The sequence below is a fragment of the Mytilus galloprovincialis genome, chromosome 4, assembly GCF_965363235.1.
Source record: "Mytilus galloprovincialis chromosome 4, xbMytGall1.hap1.1, whole genome shotgun sequence".
Taxonomy (NCBI): domain Eukaryota; kingdom Metazoa; phylum Mollusca; class Bivalvia; order Mytilida; family Mytilidae; genus Mytilus; species Mytilus galloprovincialis.
Window position 1 is genome coordinate 6,169,528 of NC_134841.1, and position 19,137 is coordinate 6,188,664.

The window sequence follows — 19,137 nt, forward strand, 5'->3', positions numbered from 1 at the left end:
TTGACTTTGTCAAGCATTCATGAAATTTTCCAAGGTTGGACAGGAGCTTTTTGTGATCAAAAGACATAGAATATCCAGAGCATAATGATGAAATAAAATTTTTAATTTTCCCGTATTTTACTGATAAACAGGAATTTCTTTTGAAGTTAACAAGTAGATACAGTCTATGGTAAAAGTTTGTTACACATCAATTACTTTGTCAAACTTTCATAGAATTTTATGAGTATTTGGAAGAAGCATTTTATGATTAATGTTTGAAGTAAAATTTTGAAAGTATTTTTTTTTATCGTTTTTCAGTTGACAGATGAACTTATCTTTTCGCAATTAACAGATGGTCTGGGAATATTATTTTTTACATAATAAATTTGAAAACCTTCAGAGATTTTCATAAAACATGGATAGAAGTCAATATTACGGGTCAGATAAAAATATCTAAAGAAAATGTGTGATTTTTAAAAAACCTGATTTCTGTAATCCTTTAATACACATTTTAAAGTAACTGGTTTGGACATTTTCTTTTAACCCAATGACCATTAGATTCCAAATCAACACACTATGAATAAATTACACCTAAGAGATAAATAAATTAGACTCTAAATTATGTGGCTATTGAAGAGGTTTTAATGACAGAAATGGTTTTTCTTTCTCCATAACTCGTTTGCTTCAGGGGGCTTCACCCCCTCGAACCCGCTATCAGTGGATGCTTTAACCTGGATCCGATTGGGAACTTAAACCCCTCGCTAAGCTTTTGGGCGTACACTTGAAAATAGCCTAGCTACGCCACTGGTAACACTGATTTTGATGTGATGTGTTTTAATTATTAAAAGTATATATTTTCACACATTTTAACTTTGTTATCGTTGTTAGCACGTGGTAATTTGAAAAAATTTATTATGGAAATAATGTTCATTAACGATTTACAATGTAAAACATAAATAAACCTCTCTGAACGATAATCAAAAACAGTTGTACTTTAAACAACAAGAAAGCTGAAGCATCTATATCATTAACGTCATTTCTGTAACGTGAAGCATCGTTAGAAATGACCGACTGGAGTATTAGGTGTTAAGACTTCTAACACTCTGCTCTCTATAGACATTTATAATGAACAGTTTCAACTTCTGTCTCTAGTACGGTGCAATATGAACATCAACTTGAAATGGAAACAGACGAAACATTGCTCTGATTGTTTTGATAAAGTGGGCTTTCTTATTGATTATGGGAATGGCTGATGGAATCTGTAAACTGGAGGATAATTTTCCATTGAGACATAATAAAAATGATCCGATGGAATTTGTAAACTGGAGGATAATTTTCCATTGAGACCTAATAACAATGATCCTATCATTATCATTATAATTAATTTGTATCCAACATAAAACAGCTCGATACAAATTTGTTAAATAATACTTAATTTATATTCAATTTCCCTTCACTGACAGTGTTCTTTATAATTTCGTGTCAACATTGCATGTCTTTCATGTTTAATTTAATATGATTGTTAACTTCTCAATTTATTATTCCCGCATACAGAAATGTGTAGTTTTTGGTTTAAAGTCGTATCTGATAAAAACTATTCTAGAAACACGAATCTCATATACGTTATGCTTGTATTATTATCATTATTATCACAAGTTACAAAGACGGGATGAAATGCACGCGCCATTTTCTCTTTTATCATGGATTGCGTTTACATGGCAACCATTTGATTCCGTTAACTTGCTGATAGACTTCCCCAAGTAACACTACAACTCAGTTATCAGTATAGGCATGACTAAAACGATACACTTATACACAAACAAGAACTCTGTTTGAGGTTCCAGTCAAAAGTCCGTTGCAAAAAAAAACAAATTTCTAGATTTTTTTGTGGATTTGAGCTCGATCTGAAGAAAACCTTAGACAGTCTTGGGTTTACAAATATAATACATCCTGGACTGTTTATATCCATGATAAAATCAATGCTTATGAACGGCACCCGCTTGGCTGTGCTGGATGTAGAAATACACAGCCATGTCTAATCAACATGGGGGGGGGGGGGGGGGCGTCAAATTCGATGCTTTGTGCAGGGAGAGTGCCACGCTATTCTGTACATTAAAGAAATCTAAACTAGCTTGAAGCAAATATTTCAGGGTTTTAATGCGCCTGTTGCAAGTCGAATTTTTGTTCCAGTCTTGTATGTTCTTCGTTCCCAATTCAAGTTTTAATGCTTGTCCTTCATCCTGGTTCACACAGTCTACAAAACTTATTTAATGAATTATTGTTAATTTGGTTGTACTGAATATGCATGACGTTAATCAGATTCATTGGAGCTAATCAATCATTAAGAACTGTATTGAATTAAATTATACATTTGTAAATGTACAGTTGGTTAGTGGCCTTGAACCACCCTCTCCCAAACGTTGAGCGGTCATTGAACCACGTTGATGTATGACTGCCAAGTTTTATAATCGTTTCCCTCTAAGGGCCACTGTGACTAATTGAATGTCAGTTTTTTTGTGCACTAAAAGTTTAAAAACTGTCAACTGTCAAAGATTTTTACGTGAAGTGTATGCCTCTTCGGTCCAATTAGAAAACGAAAAAACCCTTCCTAATCCATTTCGTGAGATGAGATGTTAGAATAGTATCAGTAAAACAAGACTAATTACAGGGGTTTCTTTTTAAAGATATAACTGTCTTGAATTTCTTGATTTCCATTCAATTTATATTCCCTAATGAATCTTTCAAAGAACTTGCAATTTTCTTTGACTACTAAGTGGTTGTTCCTTTTATTACTTGTATCAAAGGTATACATGCATTTTAATTACCATTTTAAAATCAGTCATTCCTTTCAAAATTTATATGGTTGCTATAAAATTCAGCAAAAAAAAGTTCTCAATGAAATGATGCAATGTCACACCAACATTAAGTCACATCATTTAAATTTGGTTAAATGCCTTTCATTGGAAATTAAGGACGATTTTCGTGTAATTCTATAGTTTTCGCTGATTGATCTAGCGGTATACAGTTTCTCAAACTATTATTTCTTTTGACTTTATCGTCCAGAACCGATCAGATGTCAAACAGTCAATTTCATGGAAGACCTTAGAAACAAAACTGTCAGATGTTCGTTCAACTGACTGATTATTTGTTATAACAGTCCTATATATTCTGTTACTTTTTCATGTCTATTCTTTTATTACCCAATGGTATTTCATTTTTTCGGTTAATGAATGTGTAGATATCACTTGGGAGTACTTTTAAACTACATTTTCTTTCTGATGAATACGACATAATTGTAGGATGCGAAATACCTGTTGGAACAAAAGTTGTCCATTGTACTTTGAAATATACTTTGTGATTTCAATAGTTTCACATAAATATGATTGGCTAAACGTACGATTGTTGTCGATAGTGAAGTAAAACATCGTTACATTTACTCGTAAGATGATTTGTTTCTTCATATTTAGTCATAACAGGGACTTTACAGCTGTCTATACTGTATGGGATTATTCATTGTTGAAGAAGACATACAGTTAAACTGTTTCTAACATTCACTTTATTTGAACTCTGATGAGTAGATCATACCACATGTCTCTATTTATATGGGCAATGTTGCTTTGTTCTGGTTTGAGTTATTCAGTCTTTAGTTTTCAGTGTATTGTTGGTTGTTTTGTTTCTTTCTTTGTTGGCCTGTTGTTTGTCTTTTCCTTGTTTTTGTTTTGGGTCCTGGTATTATCTCGCTTTTCTCCGACCTGTGATTTTTACTGACTCCTTTGTTTTATGTCATACATTTTGCAATTGACCTACTCAATCTGTTCAGCAAGATGAAGTTCAATTAGGAGATAACTGTACTGTATTTTAAGCTTGGCTTCGTAAATCGTAGATTTCACTGTCGCAAATTGAGTTTACCTAGCGACGCGGATCAGATCATGGAAAACAACTAGAAAATTTAAAATAGTTTCGCTGTTGTAGTCAGGAACAAGAGCACAGGCGAGTTAGATAACACAGTAGTCGACTGTGTTAATATTGGTTAAGGATGAATAGTTGACCCTTGGACTGTCATAAAACATAAATCATGATACATTAAAATTCAGAATCGGCGCATTTCCATATCACGTAAACTTGTCTTAAATCATGAACGTGATTGAACTATTGCCTACTGGACGTTATTCTGTATAATTTAGGATATGCTTTGATATTAGAATTGTGTTCTTAACTATTACGAAGTAATGTTTTGTTCATTCAAATAATTTCTAAAGTACAACACTCCAAAACAACAAATACCATTTTACGATTAAATTAGAAATGATTAATTTGTTTACTTATAACTATTATGATAAAAAAATCTTGTTTATTAAAAACAAATATGAAACATTCGTGTATATAAATTGTTTACCTTTTTACAGTGGTCATGTAAGATGTAAATTTTACCTTGATCTCTGTACATTGTAATGTGGTGAAAGAATAATCTAATAGTTTCTGTCCTTGTACTGTACATCAATGTCTAAGGGGCATTTTGTTTTGATATGATAAATTAAGTCCTGTTATGACTGGAAGTCATTAAAGTTAATATGATTTTTAATTTTCACTTTAGAGATATGTGTTCCTTCCTATTTATCTGTAATTTGAATTTGATGTTTATTTGAGATTGTGTTTCACTTTATATTCATCAAGATTTGATGTATGTTTGTAATTAAATCTATTAAGTTGTTTCCAGTTGTTGGTGTATTTACAATTATCAAAACCTTACGGAGTCTTAAATTTACACTGGTGTCTTGAAATGTACTTGTTTCAAGGGTTAAAGTGGCTGATATTGCCTCACGTTTCATTCTTAATAAAAAAAAATATATATATCTGAAAATGAATGTTACGTTCTCATTGTATATTAATTGATAGATGCAGTGCAGTAGTATACAGTATTTGAAGAAAACATAAAGCTAGCTTTGATGTCAGTCTGGTTTTTTTAACCAGTTTATATTGAACAATCTATAAAAGTATAGGTACTATCTGCAAGTATATCTAACAGATCAGTAGATCAGTTGTGAAGAAAATACATAGCAATGATTTTTGTTTCCATTGATCAAAGTCATAAAACTAAGTCACATTTATAATTTATGTATAACTAAAGAATGAGTATGCATGAATAACTTCTTACCTACACTTAATAAACTGTGCTTATTACTTATTTATTAAAAGCTATAATTGGAGATCCTTGGTTTTATCTACCGAGCGATATCGTAATAACAGTGTCACTTGGTGTTAAAATAGTGTAGTTATTTCACCAGGAAGCTTAAAGACAGTTGCTTCTTTTTTAATTTCCTTTCAAAGTGTTGTATGTCTTCCTGGACGAGACTTTATTACATTTATGGTTATATTAGTAAAAGATAATAGGGACATTGCAATGACTTGACATGGTGTCCGTGTTCTCATTATATTATATTTGGAATACTTTGGAATATTGGAAGTTTCAGGTAAAGCAATATATATATCAATCATATTTGTCGACAATTGGTCATGGGGACTTGGAACGAGAAAGTGGGTAGTATTTTGAAAAGTGACTCACGGTATGATAGAATAAGGAGCAGAAAATAGATTAGAATCTATAAACCTGAAGAAAGATTTGTTTCAATCGATCTACTTCTTCGGGCTTTTTTTTAACAACAACAATTTCTTTTTATACTAACTAGTTGTTACTAACTGTCTAATCATGCTTATATAGTACAACCATCGTACACATGTTCTTCATCTCTTTGATATTATAGGGACGTTAGAATATACGAAGGGGTAAAAAAATAGATGTGGCACTCCTCAGGTTGCTTGTGGCATGTAAAAGTTAATAAATATATATACGTCAACAAAATTTCTGCATCAGCTGCGTTTTTCGAAAATAATCTCTACAATCACCCGATACGACTCAGGTTAATATCCTATTCAATAGCTTCAATGCTGCTCGAGGTCAAAGTGTTGGGAACCCAAAACCTAAAACAAACGTTGAAAGGCAGATATAGCCCAAAAATAAAAGACCAAGATATAGCAGAATCCTAACAAGAAATTAGAACTACACATATCAGATATACTTTCATTAGTTTGAAGCGATTTCCTGAGAAATTATGACTACGATAGCTAGCGCATATCCTTGATGCATCTGTAACGCAACAATGTCCTAGAGTATGCAACAGACTTTAGACAATATGTGTTGAGAGGGTAACATACGTTAAACAATGTGTGTTGACAGGGATAGCATTTCCTGCTATACATTGTACTCATTAACCACCATGTGATCACACCCAAAAATAATTAATGCATGTTTTATATACAACAGTGCAAACTTGTGATCAAAAACAAAGTTGATGTGTACTTTTAGAAAATAAAGTGCCTCTGTTTTGGTAGAAGTATCTGGGTGTAAATTTTAACTTTTTTTAAAAATGGTGTTCGATGACAAGGATGAAAAGATGTGTTATGCAACGTTTGTCTTAGACGGATAAAGCTGTCCGGTTTTGATGCTCTAACTTTTTTATATTTGTTTGTCTCGAGCGAAACAACGTGAAGGGAATTCCAGAGCCCCTTTTTACATTCGCGTTGATTTAATGAGCGTTTATGAAAATCAAATTTATAGTAGCTTGTGCGTTCACCAATGTTTTGAATATCTTTAAATGATCTCCCGATATTAGCTACATTTTTCTGATAAAATCACAATTTTATTAAACACGTGCTTCTCCGTTTAAAACAAAAACAAACACCTAATTGAATTAAAGAATTATTCTAATTTATATAACCGGAGAATAAAGTTTGTTGATGATAACCTTATCCTACTACCACACACGAGATATAACGCTTGATAATTGAAATTTATTTAAAACAGGTGTAAGTGTTAATTTCTTTCAAACAAGGCGTTAACGCGTGAAGTACTTCCTATATACTTAGATATTTCCCGTTTGTCAGTAGTATATTAGTTCTGTGAGAAAAGCAGCATATGAATAAGGCCTACTCAAGTTAAATGCTAGTTAATTGATGTTTTATGTCTATCGCGTAAAGTTACACGTTTATATTTAATACTAAAGAAAATATCCGTGTTTAGTTTTAAAAATATTTAAATACATACTCAATATAAAGAATATAGTTTTATTTGCTTGAATACAACATGTCACCATAAATTCATTCGACAAGCCACTTCAAATCTTTATGTTGAATTTATACATTTCAGTATTAGGACATAGTAGCCAACATTCTACCGTAAGTTTAAGCCGCATTAATGTATTGTCGAATGTATTGCGTGATGACTAGGAATTTCGCTCTTCATTAAAAATCCTCCCGTTATATTTTTTTGCGAGGGATATTTTCACTATGAAGCATATCTTGAATTATGCGTGTCAAGCTTCTTGCTTATTAACTTTTGATATTTGTAATTCTACCATTAGATCGCATCAAACTCCACTGAGTTTATGTAATATTAATCTTTTTTCTACATTTACTAACACTCAATTCTGTTTGAAGTAAGCTCAGCAGTAATTTTTCACTAAGTCGTTTTAAATTGTCATCTTTAAACTACAAATGAGTCCTGATCAGTATTGTCGAGTTTTAAATTATTTGTTATTTACATGCAAAAAAAATATGAATATTCGTCCTAATCACATCAGTCTTAATGCTAACATGCCACTGGGTGATATATTCAACGATACTGATGTTCCAGACCATATGAGTATTTGGACCGTACGCATATGGTCCGGACCGTATGCGTATATTCGTACGGTCCGACCATACCCGTACGGTCGGACCGTACACGTATACTCATACGGTCTAGTACGAGCTGGACCATACATGTATTTGAACCATATGGGTTTATTTTAGACAAACATTTATCAAAATATTTTTATTGAATTTTATAAATTAATATTATTACAGTTAGATGAATAAAGTGAATACGTGAAAATTCAATCAATTGAAATTAAATAATTCTGTATTCGATGTCTTTATTTGTCCATCTAAATCTTTTTTTTTTTTTTTTTTTTTTTGCACGCTTCCACAAGGAACGTCAGATTTCTTATATTTAAGGAACGTCCATTTTTTTTAAGAGGTTGTATGGTTTTTTTCCAAAAAAATTTGTGATCCCCAATTTTATGAAAAAAAAAATTATTCTGTTCAAGCAGATGACAAAAAAAATATTCTGAATCCGGCAGATTTTCCCCATACCTAAAAGTGTTAAATATTGGAAAAAAAATGATTTCACTGTTTTATTGATAGTGTTAAAAACCAAATAAAACTGATCGCGCAAAGCAAAATTTCTGACTCAGATAAAAAACCATTATATAACCCATTTCCAATAACTTCAATTCAGCGAGCAATATTCAATTTCATGTCCATGCATTACCGACATGCTAAATGAAGGGGATTAACAGATTAAATTAACGCCACTTTTTTTAAATAGTATAAACATTAAGTTTTTATTCCAATTACAATTAAAAAAAAATATAATAATTCGAGATTTCAGATATGTGATACTTTTGTATCTAATAAACTTGACCAACTTATCAAATAAACTTGACCAACTTATCAAATAAAGTTTACCAACTTCTTAAAACCAAGCAGATTAGACCGTACGCGTATAGTCCGACCGTATGAGTATTTTGGAAAAGTACGCATACGGTCTAGGACCATACGCGTACGGGCCAAATACTCATACGGTCTGGAAACAAGACATTAGACTTTTGTCCCCTCTAGATTTCTGTGGTAAGATCAAACTATCGTACACCCTACAAAAATGATAGAAATTAAATGAAGCCGAGGGAGCATGTCATTCCTTTAAATGCACTATAAAATGTCTCTTTTCATGTAACAGGTTACGTATCGCGAAGTACAGCAACAAAATTTACAAAAAAACAAATAAGTTCGAAGCTAAATATCAACTTATAAAAACATGATTACTAATACGGAATCCTGGCAACGGTCGTTGTTTCTCTCTTCTCTTGACATATAATGGTTTACTTTTATAAATTGTTATTTGGATAGAGTTGTCTCTTTGGCACTCATACCACATCTTCCTATATCTATTTGTTAACTTTGAATGCGAATGAAGAGTGTCAAATGTATTAGAGTTAACATTATCGTATAAAGGATACTCTTATATCGAAACCGTCTTGTGTCATGAATGTTCAGTGCTATCATATTTATCCTGGCTTTTATGGAAGGACGCTAAATTGTGTTTTGCACGTTATGATTTCTTCCGGTCTTAATGGCTAATCTCGGTTTTTAAAAAAATGAACTACTAGAATATTAAAAATAGGTCGCTGAAACAGTTTTCGTGAAGGAAGACATTTAAAACAAACCTTTTTATATTCTCTATGTAATTACAGAAACTTCTGCTTTTGTATTTCATTTGTTTGATCTTCATAAATCTTCTTATTTTTACACACTTCCTCATTTTTTAGTGACTTCTGTTACATATATTGATATTCTATCGGACTAGAGCATCTGAGTTTTCGGCTGAGCGTTTGCAGTGTATTTTTGTATTCCATTACCTTATGTAGTCATACTGAGTTGATGAATACTCTCAGAGACCAACAGTCCATGTACCAGCAGTGGTATTGACCCAGTGCTGGTAAACCAAAATAAAATTTTATCAAGTTCGTGCGTCCGAAGCGAACAATTGCTACTCAACTTGGATTTTTTTTTTTTATTTCAGATTAAAAGAAAAGGTTTTTTTTTTTGTGATTTTAGCGTATCGACTCGATCTACAAATGACTGCAACTGTTGCTAAAATATCAGATGTAGCAAAATATCATAACTCATTAAGAAAATCATTAAAGAATCAATTGATAGCAGAATTTTGAGATATATAACAAACTGTTATCATCAAGGAATATAGATAAGCTTTATTTGGTTAACGATGCTTATGATTTTGTAAAAACGGCAAGTTAGCGAAACATACTTCTCAAGCAAAAACTTCTTAGAGATTGTTAGCAATTGCATAGATTTATATTGATGAAGTTGTTATTTTAATATTTTTATTTCACTTTTTCTTTATATAAAGCATTTTTCAATCTTCGTTTTTTATCATCTGGTCCATTATGAATTGTCCATTTATTTGTAATCAAGCTAACTGAGGTTATCTACAGTTTAATGTCTGTGTCTTTTGTTTGTCTGTCCATGGTTATGACATTATGGTATTTAATAGACATGCTATATCATTGTTAATGTGATTTCATTTCCTTTTTTGTTTAAGAATGGTCGAGGAGTGAAAGAACGGTACTTGTTAGGTTTAGTTTTTATAATAATTTTCTTTTATGATATTCACTTAAACTTTTGTTTAAATTGAAAAAAAAAATGTTGATTTGCTTCATTGCTACTTACATGAACTAATCCCAAATGGACTATTTTGTTTTACCTTTTTCTTTTTGTCATGAGAATGTATTTATGTATTTCCAGACAAACTCATCCCAGCGTTTTCTCTGAGTATTTTATAGTCAGTATATATATGCATTTGATTTGTCAGAGTGTGTTTAAAGCATGCAAGTTGACGGATACCTATGGAAAAACAGCTCGTGTTTGATGTTTCCATTGCTATTTAAATATCATAGCATCTTCCCTTTCTCATAATCATACTTTTTTCGCTTTATCATTATATTACTTCTTTTTACGCGTAAAATATCCCACTTAACGTTAAAAGCAAAATGTTGTTTATGATTGGAAGTTCGCCTTGATGCTGATTTGACTTCAGAATCAATATAAAAAACATGATATCTGTATTCGGTTGGTGCTCTGTGTTGTATTTGTAGCCACTTTTTATTCCATATCTGTGAAAATTGATTTTGAATTATATCCATATCTTTATAACTCGTTTATCTAGATACGTTTTTGTCGGCTTTTTCCTCAGTGCGCTTTAAAACATCTTAATACAATATCTTCATGAATTATAATATAATGCCTGCGGTGGTTTTTTAGTTCAAAAGTTTGAAAACAATGGCAATTGTTATATAATATATTTCTTCGTTACTTCTAAAATATTTTTCATCGAGTTATTCTTAAAAAGAAAATAACGCTTGCTTTCGTTTTATTTTTTACATGGATATGTTGTTATTAAACATCAATTTTCGAAAGTCCTATTACTATCTATCAGATTTTGGCATTTGTATATGTGTTTTAAACTTTCTCGTCGATATATAATATCTGTGGAAGATATCTGTTTCGTTAATTACACTTTATATGTAAAATATAGACGTCGACATTGCACTTTATTTAAATCAGTTGTCGTTATGCATAAATGGAACATTACAATATATTTCATGATTGGTGGCTTGGGAAAATTGTAATAAAGGACAGCCTTTATTTTCATCATATTAACGGCTATCAGTGCCAAGACAGGGATAGTGGATCTGTAATTTCGCACGTCTCTGGTGTAAACTTAAGATCTATCATTAGTCTCAGAATTCATATACGAGTTATAAAACAGATTGATGTATAATAATTGTGTGGTTGATTCATGTAAAAAATTGTCAAGTTTCACATCCCAGCAAAATATTAATAAACTCGTATAGTTGTAATGAAGGTCTCTTTCATCGGAGTGTTGTAACGGGTGTTAAATGTTAATTCTCTACATAATTAACTCTTTCATCGGAGTGCTGTAACGGGTGTTAAATGTTAATTCTCTACATAATTAACTTAATCATCAGCTCACTCCAACTACATCAAATACTTACATAGCTTTGACGATCATCAGCTCACTCTAACTACATCAAATACTTACATAGCTTTGACGATCATCAGCTCACTCTAACTACATCAAATACTTACATAGCTTTGACGATCATCAGCTCACTCTAACTACATCAAATACTCACATAGCTTTGACGATTCCCATCAATATACAACTAAAATTAATTGAAGGTTATTGAGTTTGCACAGCTCCTCATAGTGTGTGTAAAAAATACATCATTTTTCAACTGTTAATTTACTGTTGTATTGAATTAAAGCATTCGAATATTATGTAATATAGTTTAATGGATTTGAACTTGAGCAGTTTCGTAAAAATAGAGAACTTTACTGTAGTTTTAAAAATTCCATAATCTCTGCGAAAGCAGTAGAGTTTAACCTTCATATATTTTTTTAATCAAATCGCATTGATTTTTACAATTGTTTCTTTGACTGTTTTTGACCTATTAAACTAAATGATGTGTAGTGTTTTATACTTTAGTATTGGAAAAATTATTTTATATAAGTTATTATTGGCTTTGAACTTGTTTTCAGTAATTGCGAGTACTCTTAGATAGGTACGTTATGTCTTAAGTCTTTGTTAGTTGCTTTTGGAGAATGTGTGTTCTTTGTGTTGATCTGATGATTCAAGCCCTAAAATTTCCAACTGATTTTTATAGTTTGTTCTTATTTTGTGTTAGAACACCACTGTCTCCGGTTAAATTGGAAGGTTGGGCCCCCACAAACATGTTTACCCCGCTATGAAACATGTCCAAATAAAGGCGATATATATAGTAGTTTTCCGATGTTCCAATCGATTAGGAAGAGACAATTGAAGCTAACACACACAATCTGAGGAAATCGTATGAACTCCAAAAGAAGCAAGACCGAGGTGTAGGTAGAGTTGGAATCTTCTGACATTCTTACTACGTCCGCCATGCGAATTCACTGTCACAGAATAGGACACAATCAATACAGATCACACGACAATAGTGGTATCCAAGTCAGATCACACGACAATAGTGGTATCCAAGTCAGATCACACGACAATAGTGGTATCCAAGTCAGATCACACGACAATAGTGGTATCCAAGTCAGATCACACGACAATAGTGGTATCGAAGTCAGCCTGCAATTCAATGGTTGTTGTTTTTTGCTAGATATCGTATTTTTCGTTTAGGTTTGTTTACATAAATTAGACCGTTAGTTTTCTCGTTTGCATTGTTTTGCATTTGCAATGTCGGGGCCTTTCAAAAAGTGCTATGTTGTATGTTTTTTGTTTATAGTTGATTATTTCTTTGTTGTTTGGTCTCTGAAAGAAAGTTGTTTCTTTGGCAGTCATTTTATATGTTGTTTTTGGTAAGGATTTTGCTTATGTCTTAGTGGCAATATTAAGTTCGTATAAGATATAGCTATCCTTGTACTTATTTATTTGTAGTTTTAACTAAGATGTGAAAAGTTGGAAGAGGTCTAAAAAAAATCATAAATCTGGTATGGAATGATCTCAAACAGACTTATGTCTTGTTAGCTCTGACAATCTGACGGACATTGATCGATACATTCATAATACTTTAGATGATTTCAAGGGGTGAACAAACTTTACACCTTCTCTGCAGGTAGTGCTGCATACCAGAAAAATGATCTGTTATAAAAGTACAGATATCCGTTTGTTTATACACTAAGGTATTTATTTCTATCATGACCTTTGAGTTTTATGATATTGTAACGTCCATCATTTTTCTAATTTACAAATATTGTACTGTTTCTAACTCATTACGAATTGTTACGTCTATTATTTCTCTGATATACAGATACTGTACTGTTTCTAACTCATTACGAATTGTTACGTCTATTATTTCTGTGATATACAGATATTGTCCTGGTTCTAACTCATTACCTCCCTTGTATCGGTGGCTGTCTCCTTGTTTCCCTTTGAATGCTATATTGGTTTTAAATTGCTTTAATTAGTTTGACGATTTTAATAAGGTTGTCCTTTTTACTAGATACAACTTTGATCTTTAACAAAAAAAATACTGAATAATTTATCACAACTGATCATCTTTTCATGGTCCGTTTAACTTGTTTGAAGATATTTATGGAATAAGTTTGAAGCTATCTAAGCAGACATTTTATGACATGACATTATATTTTCTACTTTTATTGTTTATCGATAATAAAAGGTCAGACTGTGAAAACTGTATTTTGGGAAAAGAATAAAACTATATGTGATCAATAGATAATAAATTGTCGTTTCCTAAACGTCCAGTACCGTATACCGAAAACATATTCGCAGTTAGAACGGTCAACGTGTTCCGAAAGGAAGTGTATTTAGGAAAATATTGGAGCAATGGTGCGATTCTGAAAAAAAAGAGAATATTTTATGTGAAAATGCTAGTTAAAAATGCAGTTAAATGATATAAGCAATGAAGATTCCTCAACATCCAAATCAACTCCTCCACCTTCTGTTGATAATAGATTGAGTACATCTAGACTATGACATGTTTCAGTCTGTTAACATGTTAAACTGTTTGGCAGACTCAAATATTTACATTCTTACACGAGAAATAACTATGGAAAAAACTTGTGCAGAAGTCATAATTATCACAATGTTTTATTACAGAATATGAATAATGAAGACGTAACGTCAAGTCTGTGCCAGGAATTCATCTAATACTTAGAGGTAAGTAAGTTATTTTTGTGCCTATTGGCGAGAACAAAAGCCCACGGATATATACAAAGAATTTATATAAAGAACACATCAGTCGATACCTTATTACTTGGAATGTTATACAAAGAACATATACTGAATAGGTCAAGACATTAATCGGGTCCTTGGGTGATACGGGTAGGATTTGTTTTATTGGTTTTGATTATGTTATAAATAGTCCTTTTCAATTCGGTCTGTAGGTTATTCAACCTTTGATCGAGTAAAAATGAATGTGGTATTATTGCCAGTGAGACAACTATCAACCAGTATTTTACACTCCTTGACAGCCTTATTGCTGGAAAAGAATTGCAATAGTGATTTAGTATCCAAACAATAATAAGGTAAATTCTGACAACAGGGTGTTTATAAATTATGTCAGATCTAGTATATTTTCAAAATTATTTTTTGACTAAAATCCAAATTATGTTTCGGTCATTCACATAAAAGTCACATTCCAGCGTTTCTTTACCATAGGCAATATCGTCTATTACCGTTCATGCATTAAACAAAATATACTTAACTACTAGAAAAGAGACGCAACACTATTTTTTTAGAAAAAGAAAAATTACAGAATGTTGAATCAAATTATCTAAAATTAAATTGACTATAAAAGTTATTTGAAGAAAGAAATTTCTTGGTTGCGGTGATGGTTTCTAATTTATCGTACCAGTCCCCCTTTTTTACTCAAATAGATCTATTCCATTCTCAACTTTATCTAATTTACTTGTTTAAATGTTAACAGAAATTATGGATCATAAAGTTACATAGAAATTACTATATATCTTCTCTTCTTCAATTACCAAAAAGAAACATCGTTTGAAGAGTTTATCAATTAGTTTCCAATTTAGAAAAACATAAAGATCTATATTGCATCAAAAGAAGTTATAACCGGAAGTATAGTTAATTAATGGCAAGCCAAAAAAATATAATAGAAAATCAAAACGATAGAAGAAAGTATTCGATCATATTTCTTGGGACTTCTTTTATGACCCTGATCATTTCAAACGGATGAATATTGCGTTACATTTTGAATCGATTCAGTAGTAAAGCGAAAAGACATAACATTCTAAACCAGTAACATGAAACTGATATTCACTATTACTAATTTACATATTTTAAGTAATTTAAATGTGCATGTCTTGATGCTTTGCTATCACTGTGAAGGGATTTGTTTGGGAAACTGTTTACAAATTTGTAATTGTATAATTCCATTTCAAATGTCAGTTAGGATGTGTCATTTGCATAATCAAAAGATAAAGTATGCGATGAACAAAATAAAAATAGTATGATCATAATGGTCAAAAACAAACATCATTGTATGTGAAATAGATTCGTGTGAATTTATACACATTTTGGTAATTCAATTTAATTTCTAAAAAGAAACAAGACATTCCTGTTTTATCATCAATATCTAGTAGGATTTTATTACCAAACTATTGTTAGAGAAGTCATTTAAATTAAATCATTATTGAGAACTATGAATAATGCAGACATTATGCATACAGTAATAAAGTGCATGCACTGCAGGTGTTCATATTACGAAAAAGTTTGCACATTAGAAAATTATCATTAAAATTGATTCAATTAAAAACATAGATGCACTGTTGTTTGCTTTATTCATATTTTTCACGATATATCTATGGGTAATTGTGTCATATACGCAAGTTCTCGCTTTTTTTTTTTATTCACATCCTATTTTTAAGTTTGAGGGATAAATATTAATTTTTATTTTGATAGTTGTCTCATTGGCAATCATGCGATATATCCTTACTTTTATTTGTACATTTGTGGAACTACAAATCAAAATATCTATTACTGTAAAAGAACATCCAACACGTCACATTAGTTAATCATTTTTTGTCAAGCTCAGTAAACCTCTTATATAAGTTACTGTCTGAAATGTCGATTTGTGTCCATGCTTGGTTCTAAAAGAGCAGTCATAAGTGATTTGCCGCTTTAATATGTGTACATTTAAATTGAAGCTTTTCTGGTATTTTTTTAAATGGAAGCAACTCGGATTCTTTATAGAAGTAAGCATCCAAAACAGAATCGTGACAGCAACTCTTTCATTAGAAGCACATGAACATTTATTTATGACACACCTGATATAAAATACACTTTATATACAACAGTATTTGTTTCATAATACATTTAGGTTGTCTAATGCATTTGTATTAAAGTGGTATTTTGATGAGTTCATAAATGCCTTTTTCCGTTTTGATAAGTAGTTTTTTCGAATTGAAAAATAATCCGATTTCTTTTGATGTATAAAGTTGCACATGAAAAGAGGACATTGCACTTTGCAAGGTCAATATGATATTGATAACATAATAAGTTTTTAATATCATAAGAGATTATATTTGAAATGCCTAATATCAAGCTGATTAACTGTAACGGTTATCTAAAATTAATTTTCTTGATGTATGTCTTTCTGTCAGAGCCCAGTATAAACAAATTCCTAATAAATAGAGCACTCAATTTGTATTTCCATTAATTACTGTCTTATTATTGTAAATGTGATCAAGTGCATCTCAGTTTAATTGGTTTATGTAATTTACTTTCTGGTCTACTTTTTGACCTAGAATTTTCTTTGCAGTATAAATTTTACATCTACTTAGTACCTAGCAAAGGTCAAATATCAGAAGTCCAGTTAATAACAAACAAATATAGGTGCAAAAGTAGTCAGAACCACACAATCTTTATAAGATATAGTAGGACTTGGTAATGCAAATGTATCATAGTAGGACAGTTATTAATGGATGTATCATAGTAGGACCAAACACGTAGCTGTAACATAAAAGGACTAAGTACGTAGCTGTATCATAAAAAGACAAAATACATAGCTGTATCATAATATGAGTTATTATGACTAGACTAAGTACGTAGCTGTATCATAAAAGGACTACGTACGTAGCTATATCATTAAGGACCAAGTACGTATCATTTAAAGACAACGTCAATGGGAGCATCTTAGTGGGAACAAGTAAGGGCATGTATCATATTCTCAATATATGGATGAACCGTATTGAGCTAAGTACTTGAATGTATCATATATAAACCATGAACATGAATGTACCATATCAGAACCACATACTTGTTCCTACTATGATCCATCGACGAATATCGTCACTACAATGGTACATCCACGTATTTTGTCCTAATGGGATGTATCGAAATATTTGGATCTACTATGATTTATCAACATACTAGTATTTGGTCCTACTGTGAAACATCAATGTATTTGTTCCAAATATGATACTACAACGTATCTTGTCATATTATGATTCATCAACGTATTTGGTCCTACTATAACACAATAACGCACTTGGTCCTTATATGGTATATCTAGGTATCTGTTCCTAATATAATTCATCAATGTAATTGTTCTTACTATCATATATCAACGGATCCTGTCCTACTATCTTACACTAACGGATCTGGTCCTTCTGTAAAAAATCAACATTGTCTGGTCCTACTGTGAAACATCCACGTAGTAGCTATATACACCAACATACATGTTTCTTCTTTAACCCATCCACGTATGTATTTGGTCCTACTCTGATTCATTCATGTATCTGGTTCTTCTATGATTCATCCTTGTGTCTGTCCCTACTATCATACATGAACGAATCTAGTCCTGCTGTGATACATCCAAAATCTGTTCCTACTATAACAATCCATGTATCTTGTCCTACTATATATGATACATCCACGTATCTGGTCCTACTATAAAACAAACATGTATCTGGTCATTCTATGATACATAATTTTGTCCGGTCCTACTATGAAACATTCACGTAGTATGTATTAGTCCCCTACTTACGATGTGCATCTGTTTGTCTGTCCATTCGTCAGTCCGGCAAATCAGTTTTCTTAACTTTTTTTCGTCATGCTTGAAATTTGGTATATCGTTCTATCATGATAAGTTACAGATAAAGTTAAAATTATGATACTGTCATATGATTATGTGCAGAGTTATGGTCCTTCGACCTTAAAAATTTACTCAAATAATCAGTTTTCCGCACTTTTTATCATGCTTGAATATTTTGATTTGAAAGTTGGTATATAGTTTTATCATCATAAGTTACAGATCAAGTTTGAATTTTGTTCCGGTCTGATGATTTTGTGTAGAGTTATGGTTCTTGGACAATTACATATCCAAGTATCTGGTCCTACTATAATACATCAATGTTTCTGATCCTACTATGGTACATCCACGTATCTGGTCCTACTATAATACATCCACGTATCTGGTCCTACTATAATACATCAATGTTCCTACTATGATACATCCACGTATCTGGTCCTACTACTAGTATAATACATCAATGTTTCTGGTCCTACTATGATACAGCCACGTATCTGTTCCTACTATGATACATCAATATTTCTGGTCCTACTATAATACATCAATGTTTCTGGTCCTACTATGATACATCCACGTATCTGGTCCTATTATGATACATCCACGTATACGGTCCTACTATGATATATCCATGTATCTGGATCCTACTATGATACATCCACGTATCAGGTCCTACTTTGATACATCCATGTATCTTGTCCTACTATGATACATCCATGTATCTGGTCCTTCTATGATACATTCATCATGTATCTGGTCCTTCTTTGATACATCCATGTATCTGGTCCTACTATGATACATCCACGTATCAGGTCCTACTTTGATACATCCACGTATCAGGTCCTACTTTGATACATCCATGTATCTGGTCCTTCTATGATACATTCATCATGTATCTGGT

General features: G+C 31.7%; 1 protein-coding gene across 5 annotated transcripts in view; it reads left to right on the top strand.

Moving 5' to 3' along the window:
- The window catches only part of LOC143071214 (5-hydroxytryptamine receptor 4-like), a 69,174-nt gene that overhangs the window by 38,836 nt on the left and 11,201 nt on the right, over nucleotides 1–19,137 (top strand). For 3 of the 5 annotated variants that reach the window (XM_076245384.1, XM_076245381.1, XM_076245385.1), the window contains one exon: nucleotides 14,285–14,344. The gene's annotated coding sequence lies outside the window, so the exon portion shown is untranslated. Of the gene's footprint in view, nucleotides 1–5,235; nucleotides 5,451–14,284; nucleotides 14,345–19,137 lie in introns of those variants that run through there. The other 2 variants (XM_076245387.1, XM_076245383.1) reach the window with 1 other exon arrangement.